Genomic DNA, 25,056 nt, shown 5'->3' with positions numbered 1-25,056 from the left:
TACTAGAGAGAAAAATTTCCCCTCTGAACACAGCAGGGGGGCTGTAGCATTTCAGGCAGCAGAGGATCAGGGGGGTGGGGAAGTTTGTCAGTCTCCATCAGGTTGCCTGGGTCATGGAATATATAGGTGAGCTGACAAAGAAAATTATAGCCAACCATCCCAGGGCTGGGGTTAGTGGGTTAATTTTAGTAACTAGGTTTTCTGCTCTGTGGACAGGGGTATGGAAGGTATTTTCGGGCTAGATTATAAAATAGGTATAGGTTGCATATTCCTAAAGTTCCCCTGGGCATAGGGGGAAAGAGGAATGGTGAACAGAAAGGAAATAGTTAGTCAGCCTATCTTCCCCCAAGCAGTAGGATTTTTCTTTCTATAGCCCCAGAGGCCAAGAACAGAAGTGTGTGAATCAGCTGTATTCTTTGCCCAGTCACTGGCCAGAGCCTGATCCCACTTACCAAGAGTCCCAGGGAAGGGGCAAATAATCAATGAGAGAGCAGTTTTGGAAGGGGCAGGGAGGTAGGGAGGGAAGGAAATAAAAAATGTATAGCAGCTACTGTGTACCAGGCACTATTTTACAAATATTTCATTTGATTCTCGCAGCAACTTTACTATTATTCCTATTTTACTGTTAAGAAAGTAAGGCAAAAAGAGGAAAAGTGACTTGCTCAGAATCACAGAGCTTAGAAGAGTCCTAGATTGTTTCTACTAAACAACCTAGCTGCCCAGATAGAGATAAGTGAAACTGGGATGATTAAGAAAGGCTGCATAGGAGAGGTGATGATTGAACTGAGTTTAAAGGAAGCTAAGGATTTTAAGAAGTAAAAGGAGTGAAGGATGAACTGGAATGGGGAGAGATTTGTGGCAAAGAGGTCATCCAGAAAGTAAGTGCAATCGTCCAAGAATGAAGAGATAAAGGCCGCTAACAGCATTGTGTCAATGTGAAAGAAAAGAATGGGGTATATATAAAAGATGTTGTGAAGGCCAAATAAACAGGATGTAGCAACGGATTAATTAGGGAGAGTGCTGTAAGAGAGTGAGAAGATGAAGCCTCAATGCCTGAAGGGATAGTGGTGGTACCCTCACCAGCCAGAGGAAAGTTAGAAATAGAGAGGAGAGGGGCTGAAGAAAAGACATGCTGAATTTAAAATATCTATGGGACAGATAAGATAAGCAGCTAATTAAATTTGAGGATGTGAGGGAGACTGAGGAATATGATGGTTCTGCGGCTCTGAACATGGATGATTAGAAGGACAGTGATACTCTCAATGGAACTGAGGAAGTTGAAAGAACAGATTTTGGAGGAAATAGATATAGTTCTACTTGAGACATGTTTAGTTTGAGATGACTAAGGAATAGGAGGATTGAAACACTGAGTAAGCAATTGGAGATGTGGGAATGGAGCTTAGAAGAAAGAACAGGCTGGAAAAATAGATGTAGTGGTCATCTGTAGACAGATGATAATTAAACCCAAGGAGAAGTGATTATATAGTGAGATCAAGGATAGGGGAAAAGAAAATAGGATAGAGCTTTAGTTATACTACCTATAGTATGTGGATGAGACGTAAGTGCTGAACTAGCAACAGAGACTATGGAATCAGACAGAGTAGGAGAAAATGAGAACAGGGTGGCTCAAAAAGTGAGCCTTCAGGAGGGGAAGATAGCCAACATTATCAAATGCTGCAAATCGAGAAAGATGAGGATTGGGGAAAAGAGCATTGGACAATGAAGAGATTATTGGTGACTTTAGAGGTAGAAGTTCCAACTGAGTAAAGCAGTTGAAAGCCAAATTGCATATGAGAAGGAAGAGGTAAAGAAGAGATAGCAACAAGAATAAAGAAGTTTTTTAGTTTTGCTATGAAAGGGAGTCTAGAGAAGGGACAAGAGCTTGAAGAAATGATTGATTCATAGCTCTTGAGTGTTGAAAGGGACCTCAGAGAACACTTTATCCAAACTACACCTGAAAAAAAATCCCCACAACAACAAACCTGACAAGTAGTTACCCAGTCTTTTCTTGAAGGCCTCCAATGAAAGGAAATCTTATTAAGATGATAATTTGCCTCTTCTTTTGAATATCTCTAATTATTAGTAAGATTTTCTTGATGTGTCTCTAAATTCTCTTTGCATCTTCCTTTGCTCCTGCTTCAGCCTTATGGGTTCAAACAGAATAGGTTAGTCTCTATCGTATATGACTTCCTTTTAAATGCTTAAAAACAGTTATCATATCTACCTCATCCTCAGTTCTTCTAACCTCCAAGCTAAATATTCTAAGTTGCTTCAACCAATCTTCATACATCTGAACTCAAGACTCCTTACCACACTGATTGTCCTCTGGACTTTCTCTACTTTGTCTTCGACTGTGGGACCCAGAATAGAATATGATATTCCAAATGAGGGATGCCTAGGGCAGAGTACAAAAGGACTATGATCTTCTTATTCCTGCAAGGTATGCCTCTCTTAATATAGCCCAAGATTACGTAATTTTTTTGGCTTCCATATCACACTGCTGGCTCATATTGAGTTTGCAGTCCAGTAAAACTCCATGTGCTTTTTTTCAGGCAAATTGCTATCTAATCATGCTTCTACCATACTGTACATTGGAGGTGATTTTTTTAAGCCAATAGTAAGACTTTACATTCATTCCTACTGAATTTCATTTTGTTAGATTTAGCCCAATGTTTTAGCCTGTTGAGATCATTTTGAATTCTAAATCTGTCATCTACTGTGTTATCTATAACCTCCAGCATCATTTCATTCATTTGCAGATTTGATGAACATGTCACTGATGTCATTTTCCAAGGCATTGATTAAAAATTTAATAAATACAGGACTAAGCACAGATATTTGAGGTACTCCACTAGAGACTTTGTGCCAAGTTGATATTGTATCATTAGAGACATTCTGAGTTTGACTATTCAACCACTTTCAAATCTATATATTACATTATTATTCTATCTACATTTTTCTATTTTCTTCACAGTAATAGCAGCAACTCCTTCATCAAATGGTTTTCTAAAATCTAGATAAATTATATCTACAATATTACTCTTACCTACTAGTTCAATAACTATGAGAGTTGACCTGTTACTAGGCCCTAGCTGGCAGAAGTGACTACTAACTAATCTGCTTTTGTGTCAGAAAGCTTCTATACATCCAGTATCAGTTAAGTCAGCTATATTTAGGCTCGGAATGCAATCCTCTACTGATCTTAATCAGTCTAGCAATCTCCATCTAATTCTGGTATGCAGGGTTAGCAATAGTTCCTAATCATGATGCCCTTGTGGTCCATGAGAGGGAGGGTAGAGTTAAAATTTGGGTCCAGACCATCCACCAATCAACTGTCCCTAAGGTTGCCTTCCTATTGAATATCTATGAATCTAACCAGCAACAATGAAATTGTATATAAGGGCAGAAACAGAGATCTGTGCTCTTGACTGGGTTACAAATCCCACTAGATGTCCAGTCCCTCCTATGGGACCAAAGAATTACATGTCTGTGAGTAATAAACTCCTGACGTGATTTTTTTGAGGGCTTATGTTCCTTCTTAGAATGTCACCCACATTATCTTCACAGTTAACCTTTCCTTTAAAAAGGGGGCAAAATAAGTTTAGTCTTTTGTGTTCTTTTTTTGGCAAGGTCAAATAAAGGGTTCTTAAGGATGGGAGAGATAAGTATGTTTTTAAGCAGCAGAGTTGTTGTTAATGGAGAGAAATAAAGATTTGAGAAGGGGGAAAGGGATGATTATTGGGACAATCTGCCAGAGGGGACAAAAATCTATGGGATTGAAAGAATACATAAAAGGGTGAACTTTGGCAAGAAAAAGAACCACTTCTTTATTAGAGCCCGAAGTATAGAAGGAGAAAATGAAAGATAATACCATGGGATTTCGAGATATGAAATGGAGAAGAAGATGTTTATAGTAAATTACCTCAATTTTTTTCCTAGTAAAGTATTATGGAAGATCATTTGCTGTGAGGGCAGGGTAAAATAAGACAGACCAGGTTAAGGAGAGAAGAAAAATTTTAGAACAGCTGCTATAAGAAAAGAAAAAAAAAGTCAATTAGGGAAGAGTAAAAATATTCCCTTGTGGCAATGAAGGCCCAGTTAATATTAGATAACATAAATTTCTAGTGGATCCAGACAGCAAGTCTGTGTGATTTCCTCCAGCACAGTTCAGCTGCACAGGAATAAGAGCTGAAGAGGTAGATGCAGATGGCAAGAATAATCCCAGGCTGGGTTTTGGCAAGGCATTGAAAACAATAGGACAAGGAGGTAGGGGTTTAGAGAGCACAGGAGAGTATGAAGCTAAACTAGTATATCATAAAGTCAAGAATGAGAAAAGATCAGATATGGTTTTTTAATTTTGGGTGGGGATAAAGGAGAGAATCTAGAATTCAAAAATTTTAAAACAAATTTTAAAAATTTGTTTTGAATGAAAATAAATTTAAAGAAATGATTAAAAAAAGAATGAGAAGAGAAAAGAACTAGAAGTGACCTAGGACAGCTCTGAAGGATGAAGAGGATGAAGGGACTGAAGTCACAGTGCAGTTGATGGGTCACCGGACTTGGTGTCAAGAGAACTTGAGAGCATCTCTGATCTTAGACATTTACTGACTATGTGATCTTGGCCACGTTGCTTGACCTCTGTCTGCCTCTGTTTTCTCATCTGTAAAATGAAAATAATAATAGTACCTATCTCCCAGGTTTGTTTTGAGGATCAAATTGGATATTTGTAAAGTACTTTGAGAAGATTAAAGCCAACAATTAGTAATATTATTGTTTATACAATGTCAACAATTAATAGCAATGACAAAAAATTGATTTAGGAGGAATGAGAGAGAGAGAGAGAGAGAGAGAGAGAGAGAGAGGTGATGATAGAAGATTATAGTCAGAAAGAAAAATCTGAGAGTTTTTGAAAATGGAAACGAAACATTTGTGAGTGATAATGGGATCCAGGATATGATCATCTCCATATGTGGCTTAGGTAAAGATGAAGGGCATGGGATTTGAGACCAGGTCTTTGAAAAAAACATCACCATGTATATAGAATTCCCACAGTCTAAAGGGAAAGGTTGAGTAGTACAGTGAGAAAATGCTGACCCATTGTGAGCCATGCCCTCTCAGAGAGATTTAGAAAGAATTAGAAGTAACAGAGGTGAGACCCAGTGATATCATGTGCCTCGAGTTAAGTATAGAAGGTTGCTTAGCCCAGAGAACAGAAAATAGGAAGAGCTGAATAAAAGCTTATTACTCTGGAAGATAGGAGAAATAAATGAAGCCTCAGAGAACTAGAGAGTTAGTTGAAATGTTGTAGTTCCTAATAATAATAAGGAAGTGTTAATGTGGCATTTAACAACTCCAACTACTGCTGAGCTGAAAATAAGCAGAGAAAGAAAAAGCCATAATCCCAATATAGATAGGAGCAGTATTACACAAAGTAATAGGCAAGAATTCAGTTAATAATGGTCAAGAAATTATATATATATATATATAGACACACATATATATATATATGTAATACATATATACACATATACTTGTATACTGTATGTCTGCTTATATGCATATTTATATGTATGCATGCATTTGTATATGTGTGTATACATATACATGTGTGCACTAATCTGTATGTATATATGTACATTGTGAAAATGTGTTTGTATGTCTATATATGCAGATATATATGTGTTTATGTGTATATATACATATTATACCTAAATTGTATTTATATTGTATATAAACTATATAAAGCATAAATACTATATGTGTATATTCACACATATACATACATATACATATGCATAATTTTGTACTTAAAAATGCTTTCTCCCTCCCCACTTGGTGTGGTATTACATGGTATGTATATATAAGTTATTTATATATACATGGAGAAGATAGCGCTTCATTATTAGTTCAATTTCTTCTAAAAGGCAGTCCTCTTCAGTATTTTCAGAGCTGAAATCAGTATGGAAACTATTAGGGTTTAGAGCAGAGGATGTCTAAACATAGCTTTCAAAACTTGCTTCACCAGAATATATACGGTATGTATTTATGTGTATGTGTATATGTGTATATGTATATATACATACATATATATATTTAAAGTATATTTAAAATACTTCTGTTTTAGGCTAAATAACCACTTTTTCATGAAAAGCAGAATGAGAGTAGGAGGATGGGCCCATTCCCATTTTTCTCAAGGTGTTTTCCCCCTTCCCGGTCTCCTATACTCCCATAATCATAGAATATTAGAGTTGGAAGGGACTTTAGAGAATATCTCATTCAATCCTTTATTTCTTAGATGAAGGAACTGGGCCCAGCAAGGAGACGGAGCTAGTGGTCACAGCTAGTGATTGTCTCAGCAGGAAGTAGAGAGCCATATACTAGGGGCACTCTAAATGAGGTGCCTCTAGTTACCTGGTCTCAGGTAGCAGGGAAAAAGTCAGACAATTGAAAAGAACTCAGCAGACTCTTTATGGAACACCTTCATTCCTTCACTAGGGCACCCGCATCCTGGAGTGCTCAGGAGAAGAGATACATGAGATCACAGCTCCAAGCTCCAACTATCATGAAGATCAGCCTTCACTAGGCAGATGCCTAGGTTAGGAGAGCTGGATTCTAAGGGGGAGGAAGCATGTTATCATAGCTCAAGGTAAGTATTTGGTCAGGATGCCCTGGGGACACGACAAGGTTTCAGGACCCCACCGCAATGTGCTGCACCTGAGCCGACCCCAGATGAGGGATGCTGCAGCACAAATCTGCTTACCTGTACCACTTTCCTCCTGGTAGTAAACTGGATCCATCCATATGGAAACAACATGGCTGTTTGCCCACCTTCTGCTTCACCTTTTGCCAGTGGGTCAATTATACATCTGGAAATTACCCTTGTTCCTAATTATCCAATTTCCATTTAGAAGTTAGCAGCAGATCTGGGACTCTAAAAGCAAATTCAAATTAATAGAGGTGTAAGTGCTTCCTCTGTACAAAGCATTGTGCCAGATCTTGGGAAAGACTGAAAATTTCAATAAGATGCTCCTCCTGCCTTCATGGCTTTCTCTGATTCTGCTGCTCCCTTCCCATTCCCTGGCACAAGAGCTAAAAATGGTCTCCCCTCTCTGAATTTTCTTGTAACATGGGGACAAATCTTGTCTTTGATTTCACTGACTTCTGCTTTGCATTAGGTTAATCTGGATATATCTTGTATGAAGCCTCTTCCACCTCAGTAGGCTACAAATTTCTTGAGAGAAGGCACAAACATGCTTTGTTTTATTCTTAGCACCAGCAGAGTAACTTGCATATAATCGGTACCTAATGTCCCAGTTTTAAAGATCTACAGTCAGGAATGTACCTTCCTGAGTACAAATCTGGCCTCAGACACTTATTAGGTTATGTAACCTTGGGCACATCACTTAACCCTGTTTACCTCAGTTTCCTCATCTGTAAAATTCCTCATCTGATGAGCTAGAGAAGGGAACCATTCTAGTATTTTTACCAAGAAAACCCCAGATGAGTTCATAAAGAGACAGACACAACTGAAAAATAATTCAACAATAATAAACAATGCAGAATGGAGTGAAGAACAGCGAAGATAAGGCCAGAAAGCAGAATTTATAGAAAGATTTTAGCTTATATATTAAGCTAATATATTAACTTATATATTAAGCTGACTAAAATTTATACCAGTCCAGATATGGAGTGGGCTATGTCATGGAGTAAAAATAACTAAAAGAGTAAAAATAATAATTAATATATATAATATAGCTTTAAGGTTTGCAATGTGTTCTATATATGTTACCACATTTGAACCTCAAACAACTCTGGGAATTGCTATTGTTATTCTCAGTTTTTACAGATATGGAAATTGAGGTATAGAAAGATTATAAGCAACCTGCCCACAGTCACATAGTTAGCAAGTGTTTGAGGGAAGATTTAAACTCAACTCTTCCTTATTTCATGAATATAAGAACTTAATAAATAATATAAATAGCTGACAAGTTTATAATTTCATGTGGTTTGATGATTAGATGGAATTTCCTCTACCATTTAGAATCAGTATTTTCTCTACAGTTGAATAGTCTTAGTTGCCTGGATAACTACAGAGAGGTTAAGTGATTTTCCCAGGCTTATACAACCAGTAGATTTCAAAGGACATGAACCTAGTCTTCAATCTACATTTTCCACTATACCTCAATGATTCCTATGCATAAAACTTTGCAGAGTATTTTACTTACTTTGTTTCATTTAGTATCCTCCATAAAAAGGCAAGGAAACAAGTGGAAGATAGATGACCATCTGGGATTCTGCAGAAGAAATGCTTTCATAGAGGATGTGGTTGGACTTAATGACTTTTAAGTTCACTTCCAAATCAGCATTTGATTCATGGATTCCAAAATTGGGAAGGAATCAAGAATAGGCAGAAGTACAGAGGTCAAAATGGTGGTGAGGTAGGGGTAGGAAGACTAATTAGTGCAGGTTCTTTTCACTTAGGGGTTTACAAAGTCAATTAAAGGCAAAACAAGTATTCCAAAAATTGAAATAATGATTTTAAGCATTCAGTTCTGATAATATTTTGAGATTATAATTTTTTGGTATGAATTCCTGATTCAATAAATATTATGACATTCAGTAAGCCGCTACTGTGTTCAAAGGTCTGAACTATAAGCTAGGAGATATAACAAAGGTTAAAAAAAAACACATTTCCCTCTTTACGCTTGTTATATAGTAGAAGAATAATCTCAGCTCAGAGATGATATGTAAATTCATTCTCAGTTTAAACTGTTCACCAGATATCTAAAGCATTGTTTAAAAACACAAAGAAATAGCTTGGTTTTCCATTCAAAAGGGAATAGAGACTGGATCTAGTTCCATGACTTTTTTTCTTTTTCTTTTTTTTTTTTTTTTGTTATAAGGAACTCTAAGGTGAGGAAATCCCGTCTACCAATGCTGATTGACACTTTTTCTGCAACTTACAATCTTAAAAATCACTTATAATACATACTTACCATCATACATTGAGTATGGGTCAGAAGTGAAACTGAAAATAGGTCTTCCCGAATTAAAAGTAAACTTTCTAAGCACTATTAAAGAAAGAAAGAAAGAAAGAAAGAGAAAGAAAAGGTGTTCCCCAATTGGTCCCTTCTAATTTCAAGTTATGATTTAGTTTCTTTGAAATTCTTTGACAAAAAATATTCTTATCTTCTTTAAAATTGTGATGGAGTCCACATCACCATTAGAAGGTGAGCTCCTTGACATCAGGACCACTTTTTTTCTTCTTTTTTTGTATCCCAAAACACAGTGCTTAGCACATAGTAAGGTTTTAATAAATACTTGTTGGTCCTCTGAGTTCTCTGCTCCCTAATACATCACAAGTAGAAAGCCTTTAGGCCATTGCTTATCCTGAGCTGCCTGGGAAGAAGAATATGGCCCATGGGGCCAGAAAGGAGACCAGGAACCTAGAATTTCCAGGCAATTGAAAAATGGGGAGTGCCATAAGTCTGCCTCTGTGCCTGCCCACAAACTCTCCTCAAAATAAACTGACCCCCATAACCTTCTTGGATGCCAATCCCCCCAGAGAGATTAAGTAAGTGTACAAATATGTCAGAGGAGAAGGTCAATGGAGACAAATGTAAAATGTTACCTATAAACGCAAAGGTGAAAACTGGGGGAATGGGGAGCCTAGGGCTACCAGGGACCAGTGAGAAAAGAGAGTGTCAAGAAATTGACCTTCTGCTCCATCTAAAACTAATCTTCCAGGTCAATGACATATGACTGCTTCAAGGAGCCAGATAAGACATTTCCACAATGGGAAAAATGATGAAAGTTCCCTTCTGGGCAAGAACAGATAGAATTAAAATAATGATCTTCCCTCTTGAATAGCTTTTATTGTGACTAAACACTAATTCACTCCACTGAATGGTACCAGTTATAGAAGGGAGGGAGTGGAGAGGTAGTCTAGAGAAGAAACAAACAAGAGATTTGCCCCCACCCATTTATCTGATAATGTTTTGCTCAAACAGCTTAGTATTATAGAATTCAGAGGCAAAAAAGCCCTTCATTTTCAAAAGATCTTAGCTTTAGCATTGGAAGAAATTTTAGAGGGCATCTAATGCGACCCTTTTACATCTTACAGGTAGGAAAAGTGGAATCTAGAAAGGTGAACTGGTTTTTCCAAGGACACCAAGGGAGGGAGTAACCGCTCTGGGATTTGAATACTACATCTTCTGACTTTAAATACTATCACTCTTAGCACCACACCATGCAGCCTCCTATCTTCCATCATGGCTGTTATACATTCTAGATTCAGACAATTACAATATTCTGTTTCTACATTCTAGAATTCAGAAAGCTCACTCTTTGACTCTTCCAGAAGAGTCACTGACTTTTATGACCTCAGTCATAAAGGATAAATAAGAAGAAAGAAATGGAAAGAAGTGCCATAAGTTAGGAATACAAAAGTCAGACATGTGAAGATAACTAAAACTGGATGCCAACAGCAGTCTCTGAGGACACCTTGTTAAGGAACCTGTATTAAAAGGACCCTTTTCTCCCCCACCCCACTATACCTTGTACTTACACAGATACCAAAGGAATCCACCAGTAATATGTGTAAGAAAGAATGGGGAGCATTGATCCTAACTGGAAAAGAAGGAGCTGACTTTATAAATATTCTCTAAGAGCCAGGACACTGTTCAGTAAAGCACAAATTATTTACAGGATGGGTTCCAAACCTTCCCTCTTTCTGGGAAGATTGCCTGACTAGAGCAACAGTAATAAATTCTTTATTGTTTTGTGGTGCTAATGAACATTTCCAAATTGGGCCCTACATAAATTCATTCAAATATGTCCCCATTTCTGGCTCCCATTATGACTAACTTTCTGTGAAGCACAGTGATCTCAGAATATTTCACTGGAGAAACAAGCTTACAGATGTCTTTAAAGCTGAAATTCCATGTCAAGGTAGTAATTCTCCTCTCAATCCCAGAAGAGACCCAGTATTATAGGTCAGAGGAAAGAGTTGTGAGAGAATACTAGTGGTGTTTCTTCTGTGAAGCCCAGAGCTTCCTGGGGAGAAGAGCTAATCATCCACTCTCTCTAACAACCTGGAATCATCAAGCAGCATGAACAAGCCAATAACCTCAAAGGCAGAGTCTTGATGACTATTAAAGGAAAGCTCTATTTCCCTGCAAGCAATCAGGGTGCTGGCTCTGAAAGGGCTAGAAAGGACCTGGCTGACCCTGGTAGGGCAAGCCATTCTCCTCTACATTCAAAACAAGCCAAAACAATCTTTTATCTGGCACCTATTCTATATCTTACATTCTATTAGATTTTGGGGTTATAAAGACAAAAATAAAACTCCTGGGGGAATTGAGAAGGGGTTGTACCACATATAAACAAAAGTAATAGAAAGATAGAAAGAGAGACAGAGACAGAGAGAGAGACAGAGACAGACAGAGACAAAGAGAGAGGTAAGTAGGTAGAGAGGTAGGTAGGTAGGTAGATGATAGATGATAGATAGATAGGTAGATAGATAGATAGGTAGATAGGTAGGTAGAGAGAGAGACAGAGAGACAGAGAGAAAGAGACAGAGAGAGAGAGACAGAGAGACAGAGACAGACAGAGACAAAGAGAGAGGTAAGTAGGTAGAGAGGTAGGTAGGTAGGTAGATGATAGATAGGTAGATAGATAGATGATAGATAGGTAGGGAGAGAGAGAGAGAGAGAGAGAGAGAGAGAGAGAGAGAGAGAGAGAGAGAGAGATGTAGGCAGGTAGATAGATAGATAGATGATAGATAGAATAAATATGAGGTCATATCAAGGGTAAGAGAACATTAACAAATAAAGGAAGCAAGGTAGTAAGAAAAGGCATATACTTGAACTAAGACTTGAAGAGATCTTTGCCAAGATGCAAAGGTGAGAATCAAGAGTTTTTCAGGCATTGGGGAATAGCACATGCAAAGACATAGTGGTGGGAAATTAAATGTCATGTACAGAGAACAACAAATAGGTCAATTTGACTGGAACATAAATTATGTGAAGGGGATAAATGAACAAGATGCCTGAAAAGACAAGTTGAAATGAGATTGTGGAGAGCTTTAAATGCTAGTTGAAAGAGTTTGCATTTTATCCTACAGAAATATAGCTTGGATATAGACTGAAATGAGCCCCAATTTGTTATAAAATATTTAGTAGCTTTTTATCTTTGCCAAATAAAATAACTTCCCTGGTGAAAGACTTTCTAAAGTCATTTCTGCATGAAAGAAAACTTGGTTCATTCATTCTGTCTTCTGAAAGGAAGTTCTAAGATGCTTTCTCAACAGAGAAATGCAAAGCTTTGATCTCAGGTACTGTGCCTTCTCACAAAAAAAAAAAAAAAAAATCATGCTCCTGACCCAATATCTGTAGCTCACTCTCTTTGAGGTGTTTTTTCCATTAATGGGGGTGTTTGCATAAAATAGAAAGGCACATACTATTCAAAGGTGCTTGCCACTGGAGAAAGGCATGGATGATGTCCAGCACAGAGTCCAAAGGAAAGAGGAATCTCCTATTGATAATAAGGTCTTTGGGGTGTTTTCACTGGCAGATGACATTGCACTGATTTATTCTGATCAGAACACAGCAAAGCCTCTATCATAAGACTGCCAATTAATCAAAAGATTTCAACTTAACAGTCCACATAGAAAAACCCAAACGGAGGGGAAATGTTTATGGCCCAGATAACAATTTACATTTGGATTGGGCTGGACTGTGTAAGCTGAAGAGCCATTAGGGATGGGTATAGATGTAAAAAGGAACTAAGAATCCTAGAGAGAAGCACCATATTGTAGTGGATAGAAAGCTAGTCTTGATGTCAGGAAGATTTACCTTCAAGTACCACCTCTGTCACTTACTAGTCATATTTCTCTAGGTAAGTAACTTCTCAATGTCCCAGCCAACTTTTTAAAATTCACTGAAGTTGAAAAGTACACTCAGATCTACATGGGTAAAAGGAAGTTTCCTCTTTGGGAATTCCTTATAATGATGAAATCCCAGGACTGGCCCCAAAGAAAAAAATCATAGAATCTTGCAGAATCTTGAGTTAGAAAGGCCCTGAGAGGCCCAATTTGGACCTGAACAAGAATCTTCTTGACAGCATCTCCAAGTGTTCATCCAACCACAACAAGATATCTGGTGAGGGAGAAATCACTATCTCCCAAGGGACCTTTACTTTACTTTGGGATGTCTCTAATTACTGATAGATGCCCCTAATTGCCAGGAAATTTATCTTTACATGAATCCTACAGCTGTCTCCTCAGCTGAGCCTAGCAAAGGCATTTCAATAGAGAAAGAAAAAAGATGTCTTTGATCTATAAGGGGAAAAAGGAGAATCAGAAAAGGAATAGGACCACTGCTCACTGTGGATGTAGGACTAATAACCAATGATGGAGAAAAGGCTGAATTGTCAATCTGTTACTTTATTTCTGTTTTTTTCTGCCAAGGAAAATTATCTTTGGACTGAAAAGGGCAGAACATAACACTTTGAACATGGTCTGACCAGGGCAAAGCACAGAGGGGCCATTACTGCATTTTCTAGATAGCATGGCACAGTGAATAGATATCATTTCAGAGTCATAATGACCTTAGTTCAAGTCCTTCCCCTGACCTGTATTAGCTAAAGATAATCTCTTCTTGTCCCAGGAAGGTCTGTGTGATTGTAAATTGTTCATTAATTTCTAATCTAAATAGAGGGGAACAATCTCTACATTGGAAATCCCTTCCACTAATGAAGTCAAAGGATCAGATGAAAAAAAATGATGTTAAAATGTGCACAATAAACCAATTTTACATAAATAAGTTGGAGGAAGCATGGCAAGAAAGCAATTGATCTGAAAAATAGTTCAGGGTTTTGATAGACTGAAACTCAGCATGAATTCAAGAATGTGAGATGGAAGCCCAACAAAATGAATATTTTATTAAGAGTTATGGTTTCTGGGATTAGGAAGGTACTAGGTCTACCTTGCTCTAAACTGTTCATCCAATATCTGGAATGTTATTTTTAATTTTGATTGCTATCAATAAATTGAAGAATGATAAAGGTGAGAGGGGCAACAATGGTCAGAAAGGCCCTTAGGATAGTGCCATCTAAGGATGAGTCAATGGAATTAGCAATGTTTTTCCTACAGATAAAATTTGGGAGAAAGTGGACTTGTTGACCATCTTCAAATCTTTGAAGGCTTATAATATGGAAGAATGCTTCAACATATTCTTGGTTCAAAAGACTCGATCTCAAAGTTATGTGTGAAAATTGCCAAGAGGAAGATTTGGTATTTCCCATAAAGAAAAACTTTCATAACAATTAGAGATGTCCAAAAATAAGATGGGTTCCTTTGGGAGTCAATAAACTTCCTCTCACCAGAGGTCATCCAGAAAAACCTGGATGATCACTTGTTAGGGAAGTATGGGAGGAATTCTTTTTTATATGTAATTTTGTCTAGAGGTCTTCTAAGGTCTCTTCCAACTCTGAGGGTCTGAGGCTCTGTGATCTATAAATCCAATAAAGTTTTAAAATGTATGTATGTATGCTGGGGTATAGAAAAATCTCCTTTGGGTGCACCCTTTGTTGTGGGTTCAAAAATAATAATAGCTTGCATTTATTCAGTGTATACTATGTGCCAGGCACTGTGCTTTACAAATATTATCTCATTTGGTCCTCATAATGACTATGGGAGGTAGGTGCTATAACTATCATCCCCACTGTATATTTGAGAAAACTGAAGCAGAGATAGTGACTTACACAGAATCACATAGTTAGTAAATGTCTAAGGCTGGGTTTGAATTCAGTTCTTCCTGACTCCAGGCACAGTCCTCCCTGCACTGTATCAAATAGCTGCCAGAAGACTATGTAAGTGAAGCAAAAAACTGAGCAGGTTCAACCAAGCTATAGGGAGACTTTGTGATGGAAAGTGTCTCTCTTGTCAAAGCACCAGACTGGTCAAATCCAGAGAGATTCAGCATGAGAAGGCTGGCTACCAGGGGTTGAATTGAAGTGTATGAGGATGGGGGAGACAGGGATGTAATTGTTGTTGTTTGTCCTTCATTCTCCAAGAGGACCAGGACATCAGGGAGGGGATGATATGACCTGCAAGTGAATTGGATTAAAGTGAAAGAGGATGTCTAGGGGCCAGGTATAGATTTGGACGACTGGAGATGTCCCTGGAGACAGTGGGAGACCTTGGTCTTTTTAAGCTAAGGTCTTCCACAGGTCTATTTGATTGAGACCATACCCATTCAGTGATTAAAGCTAGGTAGGGGTTTTTTGGTTTGTTTTGTTTTTCCTGAGGCAACTGGGGCTAAGTGACTTGCCCAAGGTCACAAAGCTAGTATCTGAATCTGAATTTGAACTCAGGACTACCAATCTATCCACTGCACCATAAGGCTAGATAGTTATTGAGCCAAAGAAACTCCTCTTTCTACAACCTTCCCCTCAAAAAAAAATATAAATAAATAAATGACTCTGGGAGGGGAAGACCCTCATGGTTTCCCATCAAAGCAGAAATAATTGCTATTTATATTCAATCTGAGTCAATTAGTAAGGCCATCCACAAGAGTGAGGAGAGAGTAACATTAATTAGATTCATAGTATCATTAGAGAGGCTACTCATTGAAGTCGATAGAGGATTTGACTTGGTACCAGGAAAACCTAGTTTCATATCCCACCTTAGACATTTATTAACAGTCACTTAAATTCTCTGTTGTTCAGTTTCCTTTTCTGTAAAATAAAGGGAGCAAGACTAGATGGACTCTAAGATCCATTTTAGTTTTAAAATTATGACCATATAAAATCAGAACTCTTTTGAATTATTAATGTAGGTTGATGGGTTACATGGTACCATTTGCACTCTCTCCCGTTTCCTCTTGTGACCTAAGAAAGCCTAGAATTAGAAGGGTAGTCTGTGGTCCATGAAACTATGAAGTCGTAGGCATCCAACTCATAAAACTTGGTCCCATTATCACTGGTCATAGCTCACCAAGTGAATCATAATAGGATAAGGTTTATAATAAAGTCTGGGGGAAAATTTATGCCTTATCTACTGATACTACTGTTATGTAGCATCTCATATAATGTCAAACTTTTTTCATTGTGTTGATTAGTTTACTCAAATGATTTTTTTCTATTTTTATTCTTTGTTTTAAGAGATGGTGGGGGAATGTGGAAAGGAAAGATATAATGAAAGGCAAGTGATCTAAAAACAGAAGATATCAATAAAACGTATTTTTGAAAAAGAATTTATGCCGGGACAAGAGAGGAAAATAATTGGTTGGCCCTTTCCACCTCACCTTTTCCTCTCTCCAGGACCTCTAAATCTGCTTTATGTGCATAGAGACTATGATCATTGGTCAGAGAGACTCAGCTTTGGGTTACAAAAAGCAGGAGAAGAGAGGTCGTTTTTTTTGTTTTGTTTTGTATTTTTGCATTAGAAGGAACACTAGCAAGGCAAGTTGAAGGAACTCTGCATGCTAGAGGAAAGCAGCAGTCCTCATTGAAGTGGCTATTTATAGAAAGGTTGAGGGCTTGAAGCTGGAAATCAGAAGGAGCTCAGCTAGTGTCCTGGGTGGAAAAATCAGACTCCTGCTTTCTCAGCAAGAAGAAATGGGAATGAAGATGAGGAAGTGATTGAATTTAGTGCCAAGATGGGGCCATGGGTATGACTGGGAAAAGACTTGGCTTGATGTGCTACAAGCCAGAAGTCTGAAAACTGAGACATGGGAAACACATGTCACATTCTTTCTTTCATCCATCCCTCTGCCTTCTTTCCTTCCATCTTTCTTTTCTTCCTTCTTTTTTCCTCCTTCCCTTTCTTCCTCCCTCTCTTCTTTCTTCCCTTCCTCCCTTCAACCTTTTCTCCCTCCCTTCTTCCTTCTCTCCCTTCCTTTTTCCCTTCCTTCCTTTTACCTTTTGTCTCTTTCTTCCTCCCTCCTTCCTTTCTTTTCTCCCTTCTATCTTTTGTCTCTTTCTTCCTTCCTTCCCTTGCTTCTTAGTTTCTTCTCTTGTTTTTGCTTTCATCTTAGTCTTCTGACCCTCTATTGCTTTTCCTCTTTTGGAGGCACCATTTCTCTCCTTTTCTCTCTGTCCCCCAAGCAAGCTTTGAGACCTCATAGGAGAAGCACTAGCTCCCTCCCACTCCTATCCTTGTAGAACCTGGAGCCTTGAAAATAACACTAACTTTATACCTAAAAGAAATTAAGCGGTGAGCTCCATACATAGAAAATCACTGACATTTACATAAAATTATGAAGTTTTCAAAGCACTTCCCATATATGACTTCTTTTAAGCATCATAATAATCCTGTGAAATAGTTTCTACAGATATTACTATCCCCATTTTATCTACAGGGAAACAGCAGTTCTAAAAGGTTATGTGACACACATAGTGAGAGGATTTACCCATTCTAACACCCCACCTATTCATTATCTCCCCAAACCAACAATAGGCCAGAGGAAAGATGGAATATCCTCTGCCTTGGATTTCTGTGACTATTTTTCACTAGGACTGTGATTCATGTAGATTCCCATAGCTGGTCTTCCATCAGACCATTTGGGATTCCAAAAAGATTCCAAAAGTGGTTTACACCATTTGAGAGTAGGTATTATGTCATTTATCATCATTATGTCTTCACTATGAAGTAGAGAACATTGCACTCAATCAATCCCTTAAAGGTTTTTGGGTTTTTTTAATTGAATTAAATTGAATTGACAGAATGGTACCTTGGAAACAAAGCCAAAATTGTAATGTTTAACTTGATATAAGGCCAGTTCCACCAAGTTGGATGGAATTAGGTGGCACCTTAGGTAGAAGAATGAATTTGGAATCAGGGAGAACTGATTTGGGATTTTGCCTCATACAATCATTAGCTGGTTATCTCTGTACCTCAGTTTCCTCATCTGGAAAATGAGGGCCTTGGACCAAATGATCTGTAAGGTCCTTTCAAGCTCAAGATCCATAAACTGAGTTGAACTAGGGAGCAATAGAAAGGGGGCAAGTCTGGATAGAGAAGAGAATGAAGGCAGAAACTGGGCAGGCTAGGCAGGTTGAGGCTCCATCTCTGAAGGCAGCTGCCCTTTCTCTGTCTGCTTTTACCAAATGACTGTTGTATTTACAGTTTTTACAAATGTTCTGACACGGGAGGATCATGAAATTTAGAACTGGAAGGATTCAACCTTTTACAGACAAAACTCAGATTCAGAGAGGATGAAGGTCACACAAGCCAAGCCAAGACTTCGATCTAGTATTCCAGCATTTGTTAGCTATAGCATAATGCAATGAAAAGATTATTGAACTTAAAACTTGGAGTCACGGGACCTGAATTTGAATTTCATTTCTACTACTTACCACTTATGTGAACTTGGTCAAGTCACTTATTCTCTGTGCATCAGGTTCCTGTTTTTCTGTTGGAAGAAGCATGATCCAGAAGCTAAAGAAAAGCAAATCACGGTCTGGTATACATGGTGTCAAGTCTGGCAAATGGTAAGTACTGACTGTGTGACCCTAGTCAAGTTGCTTAACCTTGCAGAGCTCTGAGCAATTTTCTATAATGTAAGTTGCAGTAGAGGAAGTTTCCTAATCTTAGAGTTCCCAAACCAATGAAATCATATGTCTAGCCCTTATTTTCACTCTACTACTTAGGGAAATATATTCTATTTTATGGGCTTACAGATAGGAAGCTGTGATGAATGAGGGTGTAGCAGAAAGAGATGGAATCCCAAAGTCTAGAACATGAAAAAATCGACTAGATATGGAGCCAGAGGCATAAGATTCAAATCTTACCTTAGCTCTTAACTTCTTATATAATCTCATGCAATTTCCACTTGCAAGCATCAGCTTCTTCGTGGCAATTGAACTACATGATTCCCTTCTGTGGGAAAACTCTTAAGAGTATCTAAACATGATGAAATCAATTCTTGGGAAGCTCTAAAGAAGCAAATTACCACCTCAAGCCTGGGATTTTTTTTAACCACAATGATAACTTCTAATTGAACATTTAATTTAAAAAATCCACTATATAGGAGATTGAATTATTAAGAAAAGAGAGTCATAAATGCAAAGTCCAACCAGACCAGTATTGGCACTAAGCAGCTTTCTTTTAGATAGTGGACCCTCAGACAGCTTCAGCGTAGGTGCCCTTGTATGAAAAATCATTAAACTGAGCCTCCAACTCTTTGAGCATTGGATCTGTTTATAGGGAGAGGTCATCTACCTATGGGGGGGGGGGGGTCAGTAATAAAACTTTGGTTCCATGAATGTCTAGAACTTTGCAACCATTCCTAATCAGCCTGTGTGAAGCAGTTGTCATTCTCATCCCTCCTACATCAAGTTTCTTTAGTCTTCATAGCTCCTGATAGCCATAATTTAAAATAAGTTAACTCCCATACCTACTTTCAAATCTGATTGTGGTTTTTTGACTTGTAAGGATTTGGGGAAGGGGTATGATTTTTTAAATTAAACCTTTTTATTTTCAAAGCATATGCATGGATAATTTTTCAACATTGATCCTTACAAAATCTTGTTTCAAATTCCCCACCCCCACTTCTCCTCCCCTTGATGGCAAATAATCCAATATATGTTAAACATGTTAAAATATGTGTTAAATCCAAGATATGTATACATATGTATACAATTATCTTGCTGCCCAAGAAAAATCAGATCAAAAAGGGAAAGAAAGGAAAGAAAACAAAATACAAGCAAACAACAACAAAAAGAGTGAAAATGCTACATTGTGATCCACACTCAATTCCCAGAGTCATCTCTCTGGTTATAGATGGCTCTCTGTATTTCAAGATCATTAGAAATGGCTTCAATCATCTCAATGTTGAAAAAAGCCATGTCCATCAGAATTGAGGGATATGATTTTTTTAAGCATAACATACTTTCTCACATTCTCTACCTGGAGCTTATGATCTGAAAGTTTGATGAAGAGATGAAAATGCACTTATTTGCAGAAGAGCCATTTCTATTCTAACATGATGAGAGCTAATTGGATTACTCTATTGCAAGGGGCTTCCTTCTGCAGACTTCATTTGAATGTTGACCCACATATTGGAGAATTAATGAGAAAAACATTTCTCATCAGTCCTAAGTATTTCCATTAGGAGACAGTGCTGTTGTGCAAAGAATTCTAGAATAGGAGTTGAAAAATTCTTAGGGTTCAAGTCTTTGCTCTGGCATAGATCAGTTGTGTGATCTTAGGCAATTGCCTTCCCCTCAAGGGGCCTCAGTTTCCTTATTTATGACATGACTATATTGATGATCTCTAAGATATCATCTATCTCCAATATGTAATACCATAATGTTTCAGACCTCAGTTCTTTTATATACAGGGATAACTTTAACTTCCAAATAACCATCACTTCCTAATAAAATCCCTTGTCCCCAAAAGCCATTCTTATAACAAAGAATAAGAAAGAGAGAATTAAAAAAAAAAAAAAGCAACCAGTATTTTGATCAATTCTTATTATGTATTGTACCTTTTTAGTCCCTTCTCCCCACTCATAAAAACCAGAAAGTAGGTGAACTCTTATATCTTTGGGGCCAAACCTGGCCATTATAATTACAAAGCATTCAGTTCTGTTTTTTATTGCTATTTATTCCTTCCATTTACATTATTTTAGTCATTATTTTCTTAGTTCTGCTTATTTCCCTTTGGCATAAGACTTCCTATTTCTCCTTCTGTTCTTTGTATTCATTGTTTCTTATGACACAGTAATACTCTATTTAGTCATGCCCCACAGTTTGTTTAATCATGTCCTGATCAATGGGTATCTGCTTTGTTTCCAGCTGCTATAAATAATTTGGTGAATATGGGACCTTTCTTTCTATATCTGACTTCCTTTGGGTATATGTTTAGCATATTGACCTCTAGGTCAAAAGTGATGAACATTTTAATCATTTTCTTAGTTTAATTTCAAATTGTTTTCCATAATGATTGAACCAATTTAAAGCTCTATCAATCGCTATTAGTCTGTCTCTTCTCCCATGCTGACTCTTTCCTTCTTTTTATCATCTTCTCTGATTTACTATATATGAAGTAAAATCTCAGAATTATTTTGATTTATGTTTACTTTCTTTTTTCTTTTTTTTTTCCTGAAGCAATTGGGATTAAGTGACTTGCCCACGGTCACACAGCTAGGAAGTATTAAGTTTCTAAGGTCACATTTGCACTCAGGTTCCCATGGCTGGTGCTCTATCTAGTGCACTACCTAGCTACCCCTGATTTGTGTTTTCTTATTAGCAATTTGTAGCAATCTTCATATGATTGTTAATAGTCTGTATAAAGTTGTTAATAGTTTGTAATTCTTCTTTTGAGAACTGTTTGCTCATACCCCAGTTCTAATACCTTCAGATTTGCTTACAATCAGGTGCATAGTTACAGTTGCATGGATCCTTTAGATAGAAGTTAGATTGGGGACCTGAATTGACTCAGAAATTGCCTCAGCCCTCTACTTGGCATTTACCAAAGTAACCAGAGCTATATCATTGAAGGAATACCCACATCAAAGAGATCAAAGATCCACTGAAGTATAATAGCTAACATTTATATAGAACTTTCAAGTTTACAAAGTATTTTCTCACATCATTTCATTTGATCTTCCTAAAAGCTCTGTAAGAGAGGTAGTGTAAGTATTATTATCCCCATTTTACAGATGAGAAAACTGAAACTTAGAGAAGTTATGGACTTATCCAGAATTACAGAGCAACTATGTGGCAAATCTGGAACTCAAAGCCAGGTCTTCTGACGGCAGATCCACAACAATTTGAATTATATTAATTAATTTTTAAAGTATTTGTTAAGCACTTATTATGTGTCATACTAATCAATGGGAATACAAACAATAAAAGGCAGTCCCCGGTCCAGAAGAGCTCTCATTTTAATTGTTGGAGACAATACATATAGAAAATGTCATTGTAGGGTAGATGAAAATGCCTGTTGGCAGCTAGGATTTATTGGCAAGTTAAATGGTTATTCCTTGGGAGTCTGCAGGGCATTGTCTTAAGATAGATGGAATGGCCCAGTGGTCCTTCCTTTTGTTTGGCCATAGAATGTCAAAGAACCAAAATCAATCCCCAAACTAACAAGCAAGGAACATTGGGTGTTTCTATCCTTGTAAATCTATAAGAAGAGAAGAGACAAATGTATCTAATTAGCACATTTTAGACACTCACGGGCCTGATGGAAGGAGGTTGGACTAACCTATTCGAGATTCCTTACAGCAAAGAAATTATTTAATGCTTCATTTATAGCCACATTCAGCTAGAAACTGAGATCACCTGGGTTTGGTCTGTGATTCTGACTTTATAGATGGCCAGCTGTACTGGTGAGGGGTGAAAGGGTCTGCTCTGCCAATCAGTCCAATATATAGATCCAACTCATTTATATCAAAGGACTCAATAACATAGGATCACTGGATTTATGGCTAAATGACATCCAGTTAGTCAACTAAGCACTTTCCATGTGCCCGATATCCCTCTCACCTTACAGCTGTATATCCAGTCAGAGTTAAAAGGGAGCAGAGACAGAGAAAACCTAGAAAAGCTTCTCCAGTCCTATATAAAAAACATGAGAGAAATATATCTTATCCCTCTGTTTATTTAAATTTTCCCACGTTTTCTGTGTTTAAAGTTTCCAGGAGCCTCAAAGTAGAAATCTCGTCTGTTTTGGATGAATATCAGAAGATAGTAACAAAGACCATATTTGAACCCAGCTCTCTTACTCCAGTTCCAGAGCTTTTCCTATGGCCCTATCTCATCTTCCTGCCCCCGAAAAGAGAAGCCTAAGACTTTACAAATAAGTCTTTATAATTCAATTCAATAAACATTTATTAAGGACCTACTATGTTTCAGGCACTATGCAAACACAGTATCTTCAAGGAGCTTACAATCTAACAACCTGGGAGTTTCTGACACAATATTCCAAATCCACAGTCATTGCCTTTCTCTTCACCATTTCATGGCAAATGAGCACCATAGTAGGTTCTGTTGGCAATCAAATGTCTAGCCAATAAAAGAGACCTGAGACAAGTTGCATTACTATTCAGACATCCACATTCAGTTACTTAGGAAGAAGTCCTTCTCAGGGATCTTTTCCAACAGTTGAAGGAGGGACGATGAATTCCCCACACACACACCTCAAGTCTTTTAATGTCCACTGGTATCCCAGAGAGAGCCTCTGAACCTTCAAATGTGTGTCTGTATTGGTCTCGATTCTTGCCCCTGGTGACACGGGATAAAGGGGAAGCTAATGTGAGAAGCTGTATCAACTCAGGTCTCCAAGTCACTGCAGGATACTCAAAGGAAGAGATTGCTCTGGGCAAACACTTCAAACTGGCTGTAAGCGGTTCAGCAGCACTCTACTGACTAAAAGCTATTTTTGCTCTCTTTTATTCCTGTTCCAGCTCATACTTGGATACAGGTTGGTGGTGAATGTCTGGGCTCCATTTCTACCAAGAAAAAGAGGATGTGTTTGTATGGTGATTTTCCTGTCCCAGGGCCTCCTAGAAATGGCAGCCACCCTCCTTCCTCCAGCAGCCACCTCCCACCCAATCTCATGGTTTCATTAAATAAGTCTTGGGAAATTCCCATCAAATCAGCAAAAAGCTCAAGCAGAAGTCAATATAAAGGAAAGGAGAAGGGTGTCAGAAAGAGAAGAGGGAGAAGGAGGATGGACCATAACTAGAGAGATTGATATTAAAAGAAACTTTCCAGTTATTAAAATTATGAAACTATAGAACCCTTTGCCAAAGGAGTTTGTTCAGAGAAAAGGATTGAAAACTGGTTATTTGGTATGAATTAAATGTCCTGATTGGAAGAAGAGGAATAAGATGGATTTTCAGCGTCCTTTTTAGTCAGATGGTATCCAAAATGTTCATTGTTAAGATCAAAAACAAAAACAAACAACAACAAAAAGCTCACTCAGTGATCAACAGGGTCTTCAGTGGGCAAAGAAAATAACCTTTTATATTTTAATGTGGCACAGGGAAAGAGTGTCATTCAGAGACAGAAAACCTGGTGTCAGTACTCTGTGTGACATTGAGTAAGTCACTTCCCTTTTCTCTAAATCCAAGGTAAAAATAGGTAGTTGGACTAGAGAACTTCAAAGGTACCTACTAGCTCTGAAAAGTTACAAAACTGCCATTTCCAGGAGCTCAGGATATCAAGGTACTTTCATGACTTTTATCTAACTTGATCCTCTCAATGCCCCTGAGAAGTCATTAGGAGATGGTGGCTAGGGAAGGGAGTTTTGGTCTGGGAAGTCACAGGGATTGTGAATAGAGATGTTAGGCAATAAGTTTTTCATACCCTTTCCAGCCACAATGGTAGCATTGATTTGATTTCTGTCCCCACAGCAAGAGGGGGCAAGGCAGGGAAGGGGGGCGCAGAGAGGCTCAGGTATGCTAGAAGCAGAGGCTTGGGGGATCCCTCATGTCCTGATGGATGTCTGGCTGGGTCACGAGGCACGGTCTGGGGTCAGTTAGAGTGTTAGAGATGAGCTTGAACTCACTCACCAACCAGCATGGGCTAATCCATAGTCCTGTAGAGATACAACTGGAGACAGACAAAGACAGAGGGTAGCTGAGAGAGAATGCTTAGGAAAGTGCCTTGAGAGTCCTATAAATAACAGTTGACTGTTCAAATGAGGGCAGAAATACACCTTGGCAGTATATTTGTAGAAGATTTCCTGCATGTTTTCTGTGTGGATTAAAGAGTTTCCAGGAGCCCGAAATTGGAAATCTCAAGTCTGCTTTGGATAAATGTCAAGTCCTTCAGTGGGGGCCAATCACACAGGCAGGCTTGGCTGGGAAGGGGGGAAGAAGAAGGAAGGAGGGGGAGGCTGTGATGACAGGTGTTGTGGGCCCACCAGGGATGATTTTCCTGTCCCGGGGCCACCTGGAAATGGCAGCCACCCTCCTTCCTCCAGCAACCACCTCCCACCCAACCTCATGGTTTCATTAAATACGTGTTGGGAAATTCCCATCAAACCAGCAAAATGCTCAAGCAGAAGTCAATATAAGGCAATGGAAAGAAGAAGGACAT

General features: G+C 38.2%; 1 long non-coding RNA gene across 1 annotated transcript; it reads left to right on the top strand.

Annotated features, from left to right (window-relative positions):
- On the top strand, window positions 1-23,732 carry LOC116421168. Its single transcript, XR_004231471.1, has 4 exons — window positions 1-126; window positions 6,496-6,646; window positions 18,405-18,495; window positions 23,418-23,732. It is a non-coding gene; the product is annotated as an uncharacterized LOC116421168 (long non-coding RNA).
- Window positions 23,733-25,056: the final 1,324 nt, after the last annotated feature.

The sequence above is a fragment of the Sarcophilus harrisii genome, chromosome 2, assembly GCF_902635505.1.
Source record: "Sarcophilus harrisii chromosome 2, mSarHar1.11, whole genome shotgun sequence".
Lineage (NCBI taxonomy): Eukaryota > Metazoa > Chordata > Mammalia > Dasyuromorphia > Dasyuridae > Sarcophilus > Sarcophilus harrisii.
The sequence above is the reverse complement of the archived record's forward strand: the minus strand, read 5'-3'. Positions and strand labels throughout refer to the sequence as shown.